This window comes from Pleurodeles waltl, chromosome 7, assembly GCF_031143425.1.
Source record: "Pleurodeles waltl isolate 20211129_DDA chromosome 7, aPleWal1.hap1.20221129, whole genome shotgun sequence".
Classification (NCBI taxonomy): domain Eukaryota; kingdom Metazoa; phylum Chordata; class Amphibia; order Caudata; family Salamandridae; genus Pleurodeles; species Pleurodeles waltl.
Window position 1 is genome coordinate 1,381,499,548 of NC_090446.1, and position 13,662 is coordinate 1,381,513,209.

Consider the following 13,662-nt stretch of genomic DNA (forward strand, 5'->3'; position numbering starts at 1 on the left):
TGGGGTAGTATACGGGAACAAGAGGCATTGTACCATATATATATATATATATATATATATATGTATGTATGTATGTTCGATGGCATGTGTAGCTGCAGATACACATGCTGTGCACTGTTCCTGCCATCTAGTGTTGGGCTCGGAGTGTTACAAGTTGTTTTCCTTCAAAGAAGTCTTTTCGAGTCACGGGACCGAGTGACTCCTCCCTTTCGGCTCCATTGCACATGGGCATCGACTCTATCTTAGATTGTTTTCTTTCCGCCATCGGGTTAGGACGTGTTCCTCTTCTCTCCGTTATTCGAATCGGAAAAAGACTAATAATCCTCGAAAAGCGTCGGTATTGTTTGCGATCGGGAAACATCTTGCATCGACACAGACGAAACACAGCTTCAGTGGCCCTTTGGGGCTTCCGCGCCCAGCTGATGCCTGGTCGGCCTGACCGTAGACGTCGTCGAAGCCTAATGTACCAGACCCCTTTCCGTTTCTTCCTGAAGGGCCACGCTAAGTATCCCTATACAGACCAGCATCGGGTCTGTAATCTGTGTCTGTCACCGGAGCACAGGGAAGATACTTGCGAGGCCTGCTGTCCTTTCGATCAAAGAAGACATTGAGGGATCAGAGGGCGAGGCGGATGCAGATGGCATCAAAGTTCAGAATACCTCGACGTCGAGGAGACGCAGACCATACGCCTGCCCCGACCCAAGCCCACAGCCAACCTAAGAAGCAAAAGGCCTCGGGGACGCCACTGCCGGAAGGCCATGGCTCGACCCATAAAAAACTAAGTGGTGACCAAGCAACACCTTCGGCACCTAAAAAGGCCAAAATCGTTGCAAAGTCTTTGGACTCGAGGCGAGAACCCGGCATCGAAAAATCTCGATACCGACTTGTCGAATCGACGAAGCCTCGAAAGAGCCTTTCGGAGCCAAGGCCTTCCATCAGCATGGGCATTTCGGTGCCGAAAAAACAGCTTTGGAGCCGAAAAAAGCCTTGTACACCGAGGAACATGGGCTATCTAAGCAGCTAAAAGAGAGGCACAGATTTGAGGAGGAACTTCAGATGGAGGAGTTTGATCAAACGCAGGCAAGGATACAGATCCATAAGGATACTGGGAAGATCCAAACTGCCCCTCCTCTCAAATTCAAGAGAAAGCTGTCTTTCCAGGAACAATGTGAGACTGTACAGCCAAAAGCTAAAGTGGCCAGGGAAAAATCACCAACTCGCCATTTTTCGCCAGAACTTTCTCCTCCACATTCAGCACAAAGGACAGTGTCACCTACTGCCACGCCCACTGCACAGTCACCCACACACACACTGTGCAGTCGCAAGACGATGCAGACCCTTGGGACCTCTACGATCCCCCTGTGTCGGACAATAGCCCTGAGTGCTACCCATCAAAACCCTCTCCACCTGAGGATAGCACTTCATACACCCAAGTCCTGGCCAGGGCTGCTGCATTTCAAAATGTAAGCATGCACTCAGAGCCATTGGAGGACGATTTCCTCTTCAATACCTTGGCCTCCACACATGCTTCCTACCAGAGCCTGCCTATGCTACCAGGCATGCTTGAACATGCCCAACAAGTTTTTCAAGATCCTGTGAAAGGGAGAGCCATCACACCGTGGGTGGAAAAGAAGTATAAGCCACCACCGTTGGACCCAGTGTTCATCACACAACAGTTACCCCCAGATTCTGTAGTGGTTGGAGCTGCAAGAAAAAGCGCCAACTCACAGTCATCGGGAGATGCACCACCTCCAGATAAGGAGAGTCAGAAGTTCGACGCAGCAGGAAAAAGGGTAGCGTCACAGGCTGCCAATCAGTGGCGCATTGCTAATTCTCAAGCCCTCCTCGCACGTTATGACCGGACTCATTGGGACGAGATGAGCGATATCATCCACCATCTCCCCAAGGAATACCTAAAACGGGCTCAGCAAATGGTAGATGAGGGACAGGCAATATCGAACAATCGGATACGTTCGGCATTAGATTCCGCTGACACTGCCGCAAGAACAGTGAACAAGGCAGTCACGATTAGACGACACGCTTGGCTAAGATCCTCAGGGTTCAAACCCGAAATACAACAGGCAGTGTTGAACATGTCATTTAATCAACAACAACTGTTTGGACCACAAGTGGACACAGCCATTGAGAAGATGAAGAAGGACACTGACACAGCAAAAGCCAAGGGCGCGCTCTACTCGTCTCAATATAGAGGGACATTCAGGAAACCGCAATATAGGGGAGGTTTCAGACAACAGCCTTCAGAGGCATCCACCTCTCAAGCAAAACCCACCTACCAATCCCAATATCATAGAGGGGGTTTCATGGGCCCTTCAGGGGACACTTGTCAAGGGGAATATTTCAGCCCACCAAGCAGGCCATTAATAACAAACAGTGACTTGCCCGTCACCCTCCCCCAACACACATCACCTGTGGCAGGAAGACTGAGATTTTACCACAAACATTGGTCAGACATAACCACGGACACATGGGTCCTATCAATTATCCAACATGGTTACTGTATAAAATTCACACATTTTCCTCCAGATATTCCCCCAAGAGCACACAAACTGTCGGCGCAACATCTAGAAATGTTACAAACAACAGTGCAGGCACTATTAACAAAACAAGCCATAGAACTAGTACCTCACCAACAAAAAGGAACAGGGGTTTATTCCCTATATTTCCTTATTCCAAAAAGGACAAAACACTAAGACCAATTTTAGATCTCAGGACTCTCAACCTATTCATCAAATCAGAACACTTCCACATGGTCACACTACAAGATGTAGTTCCCTTACTAAAACACGGAGAATACATGTCAACACTGGATCTAAAAGATGCGTATTTTCATATACCCATCCATCCATCTCACAGAAAATACCTCAGGTTTGTTATAGGGAAAACATTACCAATTCAAAGTATTACCCTTCGGAATAACAACAGCCCCCAGAGTATTTACAAAGTGCCTTGCAGTAGTGGCGGCACATATAAGGAGACAACACATGCACGTACTCCCATATCTCAGCGATTGGCTGATAAAAGCCAACACTCCACAGTGGTGTCAAAATCACTCACAGTATGTAATAGATATCCTACACACACTAGGGTTCTCTATAAATCACACCTACAACCATCGCAACTACAACAATACTTGGGAGCAACACTCGAAGAGCGATTGCCACTCCAAGCCCACAAAGGGTACAATCATTCCAAACCATGGTACCAAACATACAACCAAATCAGCACTACACAGTCAGATTTGTCATGAAACTCCTAGGTATGATGGCATCATGCATCGCAATTGTCCCAAACGCGCAGGTACATATGCGCCCCCTACAGCAGTGCCTTGCAAAACAATGGACGCAGGCACAGGGTCAACTCCAAGATCTAGTGTTGATAGACCACCAAACACACTATTCGCTTCAATGGTGGAACTCCGTAAATTTAAACAAAGAGCGGCCTTTTCAAGACCCCGTGCCTCACGCCATCCTCACAACAGATGCATCGATGATTTGGTGGGGAGCACAACTCAACAATCACAATATACAAGGGCAATGGGACAGTCAACAGAAGCAACTTCACATAAATCACTTAGAACTGCTAGCAGTCTTCCTAGCACTAAAAGCATTTCAACCTCTTCTAGCTCACAAACACATTCTTGTCTAAACAGACAATATGACAACAATGTACTACCTAAACAAACAAGGAGGAACACACTCATAACAACTATGCCTCATAGCACAAAAGATTTGGCATTGGGCAATTCACAACATTTGTCTAATAGTGCAATATATTCCGGGCATTCACAATCAATTAGCGGACAATCTCAGTCGAGATCACCAGCAAACTCACGAGTGGGAAATACATCCCCAGATACTACAAGAATACTTTCACCAGTGGGGGACACCAGACATAGATCTGTTTGCCACAAATCAGAACGCAAAATGCCAAAACTTTGCATCCAGGTACCCACACCCTCAGTCCAAGGGCAATGCTCTGTGGATCAATTGGTCAGGGATATTTTCTTACGCTTTTCCCCCTCTCCCACTCATTCCTTTTCTAGTCAACAAACTGAGTCAAAACAAACTTAAACTAATACTCCTACCACCAACGTGGGCACGCCAACTGTGGTACACCACACTGTTGGACCTCTCTGTAGTACCTCACATCAAACTTCCAAACAGACCAGATCTGTTAACACAACACAAACAGCAGATCAGGCATCCCAATCCAGCAACGCTCAACCTAGCAATATGGCTCCTGAAGTCTTAGAGTCTGGCTACTTAAATCTTCCAAATGAGTGCATGGAAGTCTTTAAACAGGCAAGAAAACCTACCACCAGGCATTGCTATGCTAATAAATGGAAAAGGTTTGTTTTCTACTGTCAAGCAAACAAAATCACACCGCTAGATGCCTCCATACAAGAAATTGTGGGTTACTTACTACACCTACAAAAAGCAAATCTCGCTTTTTCTTCCATTAAAATTCATCTCACTGCAATCTCTGCTTACTTGCAGATTAAACACGCAAAATCACTCTTTAGAATACCGGTCATTAAAGCCTTCATGGAAGGACTAAAGCGGATCATACCACCAAGAACACCACCTGTACCCTCGTGGAATCTTAATATTGTACTTACACGACTCATGGGCCCACCTTTTGAACCCAGGCATTCTTGTCAAATCCAATTCTTAACTTGGAAAGTGGCATTTCTAGTGGCTATCACTTCACTATGAAGAGTTAGCGAAATACAGGCTTTCACTATTGAAGAACCCTTTATACAAGTACACAAACATAAAGTGGTTCTCCGCACATATCCGAAATTTCTACCAAAGGTCATTTCACCATTTAATTTAAACCAAACAGTGGAACTTCCAGTCTTCTTCCCACAGCCAGACTCAATAGCAGAAAGAGCACTGCATACATTAGACATAAAAAGAGCTCTAATGTACTATATAGACAGAACAAAACCATTTAGTAAAACTAAACAATTGTTCGTCGCATTCCAGAAACCCCATGCTGGTAACCCTATATCCAAACAAGGTATAGCCAAATGGATAGTTAAATGCATACAGACTTGTTACCTAAAAGCTAAAAGAGAACTACTCATTACACCAAAGGCACACTCCACTAGAAAGAAAGGGGCAACAATGACCTTTCTAGGTAACATACCAATGACAGAGACTTGTAAGGCAGCCACTTGGTCCACACCTCATACGTTCACCAAACACTACTGTGTAGATGTGTTAGCAACACAACAAGCCACAGTAGGACAGGCTGTACTAAGAACATTATTTCAAACCACTTCAACTCCTACAGGCTGACCACCGCTTTTGGGAGGATTACTGCTTTGTTGTCTATGCACAGCATGTGTATCTGCAGCTACACATGCCATCGAACAGAAAATGTCACTTACCCAGTGTACATCTGTTCGTGGCATGTTCCGCTGCAGATTCACATGCGCCCTCCCACCTCCCTGGGAGCCTGTAGCCGTTTAAGTTGAAATTAGAAATTGTATATATGTAAATAAACATTACTTTAGAGCAAACTATGTACATACATATCTATTCCATTGCATGGACATCTTTACTATTCTCATTCTACCACTCCTACCTCACCCTATGCGGGAAAACAATCTAAGATGGAGTCGATGCCCATGCGCAATGGAGCCGAAAGGGAGGAGTCACTCGGTCCCGTGACTCGAAAAGGCTTCTTCTAAGAAAAACAACTTGTAACACTCCGAGCCCAACACTAGATGGCAGGAACAGTGCACAGCAAGTGAATCTGCAGCTGAACATGCCACGAACAGATGTACACTGGGTAAGTGACATTTTCCATATATACACACACACATACAAACCAACACCCCCTTTACCCCCGCAAGAGTGTACTGATCGAGCTAATCATCGAACTGTCGGTGAGTAAATACTCTTGCAGGGGTTGCCAGATAGCTTTCGTTCTAAAGGTTTGTGGTTGCAGTTGAGCTAAGTCTTTGCTGACTTTATCGCAATGAGTCGTGTGTTAGAGCCACGCAGAGTCTGTGAGGCAGTGTCTATTGCCCAGCGTAATGCCAGCTCTTGTTTACCTAGGAGGAGCCCCACAGAGGTGAATCTACCAACCGAGCCCTACAGAGGCGAATCTACCAACCGATCTGGGGGTGTTATCCTAGCTGTGCCACCAGGGGATCTGGTGTGATCATGGTGTCCGTCATAGCAGAGTGTATTAAAAATATATTAGTCCAGTATTGACCTATAAGCAGACAAGTCCAGGCTAAGAATGCAAAGTCGGCATCTGGGGCATGGCACTTGGGGCATTGGGATGAGCGTGCGGGATCCAATCGGGTGACATCAGTTGGGGCAAGGTATGCCCAATTCAGAAACTTGAAATGTAAAAGCTTGTGTTTGTGATTAGTCGATACTAGGTTTGTTTGAGAACGGCAGTAAGTCCACACTGTCGGTTGGTGGGTGACCCAAATCTGTCCCCCAGGCTGTGCAGACACAAATGGTAGTGTCAGGCCTCATAGCCAGGGTAGTGTGATGCAGTTTTGAAACCAGCCGGTCGCCATCAGTATTGGATATAAGTGTTAAAGGTGGGAAGCCATCTTGTGGCAGGGGTAAAGAGCTTGATGTTGAGACATTCCTCAGACCGATAGAGAAGATTGACATTCAGACGCCCACTTTCAAGAAGGTCTACGAAGTCTGGTGAGCAACTGTACTGATGCAGCAAGATGCAAAGTTTGTGTATTTGCAGCAACGACATTCAAAACAGTTAGCACCACTACTGCCCAGTACTTTCATAGACTCTGCAGACTTATTGATCACCAAATTTGCTACATCATCTCCCTCAGATGTGACACATGGCCGCCAAAAACATCCTTGAAGCTTGACATGCAGCTTCACATTATAAACCTGCTCTTCATGGAAGCAGTTATTTTTTTCATGATGAGAAATGTTGTTGAAACTTAATGCAAAAAAGAACAAATTATTCAAGTTTTAGTATAGACGTAGGAACTGCTGTTTGCGCCTGAGGCAGAGGGTTCAATCCTGTAAGTCGTCCTGTTAGCCTCAGCAGCAAGCAACAACCCTCGTACCACAGAAGATCTGGAATAGATCAGCACACCACTGGTGACCTGCCCTCACCCCCCATTCGTGGATGTCTGTCTCAGTTGAGACAGTGACTCTCCCATTTCCTTCCATTGTTCATCATTTCGTGGGAGGGACTGTTTCCTATGATTTCGGTGAGTGGCAGAACATAATAATAGGCAGATGATAAAGTACATTTTTACAAACTTTTAAAACCCTGTAGTTCAAATCTCATCCATCAGTCCCTCCGATGCCTGCTCCAAAGTATCAATTACCACAGATGGAAGTCACTTCTCTTCATTAGTTCCTCCTTCCCAAGGAGGAAAGGCATCTATTGAAGAAATTTTCGGTCCTCTAAAAAAAAATGACACAAACAAGAATTTAGACTGATTCTGGTCCTGAGACAAGTCACAAATGGATCAAGAGGCAGAAGTTCAATATGTTACCTGTGCACCAAATATATCCTCAGCTCATGAAAGGAGACTGGATGTGAGCTGTGGGCTTACAAGATGCTCCAGTCCACAGTCCAGTGGCAAGGGCACACAGAAAGTTCCTAAGGTTAACAGTAGGCAACTCCCATTACCAGTATACAGTCCTTAACTACGGGCCAAAATCTGCACCCTGTGCATTTTTGGAAAGTGCATGTCTGTGGTAGTGGCTTATCTTTGCAAACAGACGTGATCTGCATCAGTCACTTCCTCGACGATTGATTGATAGTCTCACACTGCAGTGTAGATGCGCCTGGATTTAAAACCCACATTGCTTTGTTGAACCAGTTGGGCCTTCACGTCAGCTGGTATAAATCAGCACCAACCTCCGGTACATATATTGAACTTTCTAGAAGCAACGTTCAGCGCAGAATGTGGCACACTATAGCCATCAGAGGAGAGAGTATATACTGTTTTTCAATTTCAAGTATGTCATCACATACAGAAAACTCATTTTTAATACTGCTCGTTGAGTTTCATCCCTTGTAGTGGCAATAGCCTCTTGCATATTGCATCTTCCTTATACCCTTCGCAAGACTTTACATGAGACCTCTGCAATGATGATAGAAGATCAGCGGCCAGACAACTGGGAGGTGAAGTTGTGAATATCCCTCCCAGTAAAACAGTCTCTCAAGTGGTGCTGCAAGATGCCGATCTTCTAAAAGAGATTCCTTTTCAACAAGAACTTCCATCGTGAGCTATTGCCATAGATGGGTCTCTGGTGGGTTGGGGAGCCTATCTTCAGAACCTGATGGTGCAGGGAGTTTATCAGATCAATGTTCTGGACTTGAAAGAAGTAAAACTGCCTGTAATTAATTTTCTTACCTTCCTAAACATTGAATAGATTTCACTTGTCAATAAGAACATGTACTGGCAAATCAATTTTTTTTCAAATGGACAAGATTTGTGATTTGGTGCAATCAGAATAATTGTCCTCTAATATCCTGTTTATATGTAATCATTCCCTCACTTGGCAAAGTGGACTTTGAATTTGCGTCTATAAAAGTTTTCTTGGCTGATATCATGGCATACAGAAAAAAACCCACATAAAGATCCTTCTTCACAATTCCTGTGCTAAACACCTTTTTTGAGGTTCTTTAAAAAAAACCTTTCCTCCTAGATGTCAACCTTCTTTCCCATGGGGGCTTAATTTAGTCCTTTCTAACTTGGTGGGTCCCCTGTTTGAACCCATGCATACAATATTATTTCAGCCCCTTCCTTGGAAGGTAGCTTTCTTAGTGGCTATTGTGCTGGCCACAAAAGTAAGCAAACTCTTTCACCAAAAGAACCGTATATGATATTTCATTACAACTTGGTTGTTTTAATAACACACCCTTTTCTTCCGACAGTTCAATCTGACTTGTACATTAACCAAACAAATTCTCAACCGGTTTTCTTTAGTAATCACTCCTCTGTGTCAGAGAACTCACTCCATTCTCTTCATACCAGAAGAGTCTTGAGATTTTATATGGACAGGGCCAACGTCTCTGCCTCTCCCGTGCACGACGTCCCTCAAACTATTCATCGCGTTATGGAGTCTCGTTTATTGTCTTTTGTAACCACTTAGCTAACAAACCCCTCCCCTGTAAACCTCACGGCCATTCAACATTAGAAAAGGTGGCTACAGCAGCTTGGTATTGGAATGTCTCAGTAGCAGTGATTTGTAAAGCAGTCATGTGGAAATCACTAAATGTTACTATGTAGATGAGGATTAAAAAGATGACACTATTTTACCAAGCTGCTCAGACGAATCTCTTCAGATGAGGTTCTGTTTATCTGTAAACCCTATTAGATTGCACACCATCCACATCTGTAATCTTCGAGATGCTACACCAGCATACAGCTTCAAGGCCGTGGCTTCCACTGGTTCTGGGTCTCCTCGAACCGGCCATGGATTTGTTTCTAACTCCAGTTATAGCAAAGCCTGCCCCATCCAGGCTTCAAAAGAAATATCAGCCTCCGGATCAAGACACATTATTTCTTTATACTGATCCTCCGCCTGACTGCCATGATTTTGGCTGCAAAAAAAGTCCATTTCACCTCCACATCATCCTCTTCATCTCTAGATAAGGAGAGTAAAAAAGTGAACTCTGGAGGCCGCAAAGTCTGCAGTGCAACAGCCACTTCAATGAAGACAGCCAGTGCTACAGCCCTCTTGGGCAGGTACGACCAAGTCCTTTGGGATTCAAGCCAGCATTTCGCTGAGCATCTGCCAAAGGACAAAAGGGAAAACTTCCTTGAGATCATCATCGAGAGTGCAATATTCTCAAACCAAATTATCAATGCAGCTGCGGATTCTTCCCTCGTTGCTGTGCATGGCTAATGTCAGAATCACCTTGCGGAGGCATGCTTGGCTCTGGTTAACATCTCTAAAACCACTGCACCCAAATTTGCCATTCTCAGGTTCCACACTGTTTGGCAGCGATGCTGACGATGAGATGGCAAGAATGAGAACTGAAATGGACACATCAAAAGCTGTGGGTCTGGAGAAACACAGGGAAAAGCGCAAACTGTTCCAACCCTACCAACCTCGATTTTCCTCACATAGGGTTCAAACTACTCATTGGCTTCCAAGTAGCTTACAACAAAAACACCAGCGATCCTACAAACCACAGTGCAAGCAGATGAGAGGATACTCTTCCCAACAGCCCATCCAATGTGGTAAACAAACATCAGTCACAAAACTATGAGTCCTCCCTTCCCCCTCGTCTGTTATCCACTCCGGTAGGGGGAAGCATTACACATTACCTGGAAGAGTGGCAACGCATCACAACAGATGCCTGGGTTTTGAATATTGTGAAGAATGGGTACTCTCTCAGGTTTTCCACCCCACCACCATTCATTCCACCAAAGCCATCCACTTCTCATCTCAACTTACCTAGGGCATAAGTCAACATCCTGTTACAAAAGAAAGCGGTGGAAGCAGTCCCCCACAGTCAAAGGGGACAGGAATTTACTCCAGGTATTTCCTAGTTCCAAAGAAAGACAAACACAAATTCCGACCCATTCCCGATCTCAAATTAGGCAACAAGTGGACTCGGAAAGAGAGGTTCAGGATACTGGATTTACATCAAATATATCTCCAACTTCATCATGGAGATTGGCTATACTCCATCGACCTTCACGATGCATACTTCCACATTTCCATTGGCAGAAATCATGGGAAAGTTCTCAGATTTCTTGTGGGGCACAACCAGTACACAGTTCTTCCATGTGGCCTCAAGTCAGCACCCAGAACATTCTCCAAGTGCACGGCTGTGGTGGCAGCCCATCTAAGAAAACACAGATTCTTCGTCTACCCCTATCTAGATGACTGTCTCATAAAGGCGTCCACTTCTCACGGAGCCCAACTGCATTTTAATTGGACGTGCGAGCTCCTTTATCAGTTGGGTCTTCACATCAACTTAAACAAGTCCACGTCAACACCAGTCCAGACGTTGCATTACTTAGGTGCCTCCATTGACACCATTCACACAAAGGTGTGTCCTTCGGAGGAGTGACGCTTATCGATCCTCCATAAATGTCAGACTTTCAGGAGTGTGTCTCATCCAACAACAAGAGCAGTCTCATCTTTTTTCGTCTCTATCCCCTCCCTGTATCTTTCTCATGCCATTTCACCAAAAGGTCAGTTCTCAAACCATTGTGACGGATGTATTATTGCTGTGATCTTTGCCTCCAGGTATTACCATCGAGAAACAATGGGGAATGCCCTGTGGATCGACTGGTCAGGCAAATTTCTTTACGCCTTTCCTCTGATTCCCCTAATCCCGGCAGTCCTGATCAAGTTATTCCACTCCAAAGCCAAGATGATCCTAATTGCTCCAGAGTGACCACTGCGATGGTGGTTCCTAGACCTTCTTCACTAGTCACAGCATCCACATCTCAAGCTGCCATGCAGGCCAGATCTACTAACGAAATTCGGAGGACAGATGGTACACCCCAATCTCTCCTCCTTGAATTTGGCAGCATGGCTTCTGAGCCAGTGCAGTATGGACACTTGAACTTGCCATAGGACTGCATGGAGATCTTCAAGGAGGCTATGTAACCTTCCACCTCCTCTGCTTATTCCTTCAAATGGAAGAGATTTAGCATGTGGTGTTCCTTTAGACCCGACTACTTGCCAAGAGGATGTGATTCTACCATACCTTTTACACTTGGCTAAATCTAACTTGCAATTCTCTTCCCTAAAGGTTCATCTGGCAGCTCTTGCTGCCCACAGGAAATGTCCATCACAAACCTCTTGTTTCCAAATCCCTGTCATAGAGGATTTCTTAGAGAGGTAGAAGACCGTTTTCCCTCCCAATAGACGTCCCTTGCCTCCCTCTGAACTCACTATAGTGCTTTCTCGCCTTATGTGGGATCCCTTTAAACCCATCCACAAAGCTTCCCTACAACACCTTACATGAAAGACAGTTTTCCTGGTAATGATAACATCAGCTTGCCCGGTTGGCAAGATACAAGCACTATGTTCTCATAAACCATACACTATCTTTCATTCTAGCAAAGTGGTTATGACAACTCACCCAAAATTCCTTCCTAAGGTAGTGTCGGACTTCCATGTAAACCAGACTATCTCATTGCCTACATTCTTTCAGAATCCCTCTACTCCAATAGAAAGATCTCTCCATTCAAAGGATCTAAGGGGGGTTCTGAAGTTTCATCTTGATAAGATGAAATATCTGCCAAATGGAACAATTGTTTATTAACTATGGTCCGGTCCACACTTGATTAGCCACCTCCAAACAATCCATCTCTAGAAGGATAGTTTCTTGTATTTTGTTGTGCTACCAAAAAGTTCATAAATCACTAGCAGCTAAACCTAGGACATATTTGACTAGCGCGAAAGCAGCTACTGCAGAACATGCAGAAACTCAATTCTTGACCTTACAGTTGCACTTGTGGTTGGATTTCCCTCCCTAGTGAATCTTGGAGATTTTATCAAATGGGTCAATAATATTGCTGTCCCTCTTGCATCATATCCTAAATATCAGAAGTGGATTTTGTCCTGGGCTTGCACGGAGCACTACACACCTACAGGGTAACACTCTGGATGCTACCTTCTTTATATACCCAAACATCGCTGCAATCTATCATTCCCATCATATGGTCCGACCATAGCTTGATTAATTTTCCGTTAGCCCATCCACCAAGCCCAAAACTAGCTTGTCTCCTCCGTAATCCTACAGCTAGACGATGCTGCAAAGATTACTGCAAAGAAACCCTGTTGTGGCATTCATTCTCGTTCCCCGATAGCACAGCTATCTAATTTCCTTGACCCTTTCAATTCAGCTTATAAAATGTTCTCATAGTCCCTATATGGAAACTCCCCGGATGAAACACGTGTTGACAAAGGGACAAAGAAGGAAGTTGCTGGACCGAATTGGTAACTCTGGAACTAATCATATAGGATATACAATTTGGACTTGTGGATATTATTTTTGGACTGTGGAGAAGATATAAATATTTTGGACCGAATTTTGTGGAACCTATATTTGAGTTTGATTGAAGATTGTATTGTATTATTTTGAGTTTTGTCTCTGTTGATACTAGATGTGTAATACGATCTGAATACATCATTGAAACTAAAAGGTTTTTTTTGCATTACTATCCCGTGTGCAAGTGTATCTATTTTCATGTCAACCTACAAGTCTTGAGCTCAGACACCTAATGCCTGATGGTTACATTTTCATTAAAACGCATGAAGCATACCAGTTGTACTTTTGGCACGTGTTGGCTGAAATATAATCGCTTAAAGGACAAAACAATTTATCTCCTATTGATCGAACAATAAAAGGCTACTCTACTTGATGCCAAATATTGCTTTTGGGACTGATAACATCTCAAGCTGAAAACCAATTAAGAGTGATTTTCAAACGTATTGACACTACTACCTATTCATTGCACTGTTATACAGAGTTGGAATCCATTTACATATCTGTTAAGACTTAGGGGCTCATTATGAACACAGCAGAAATCCCTGCCGTGTTCATGCTGGTGGTCTGAACACAGACCGCCAGCCCGTTGACGGCCATATTACCAACATTCCACTGGGCCGGCGGGCGGAAACAGTGTTTCCGCCCGCCGGCCCAGTG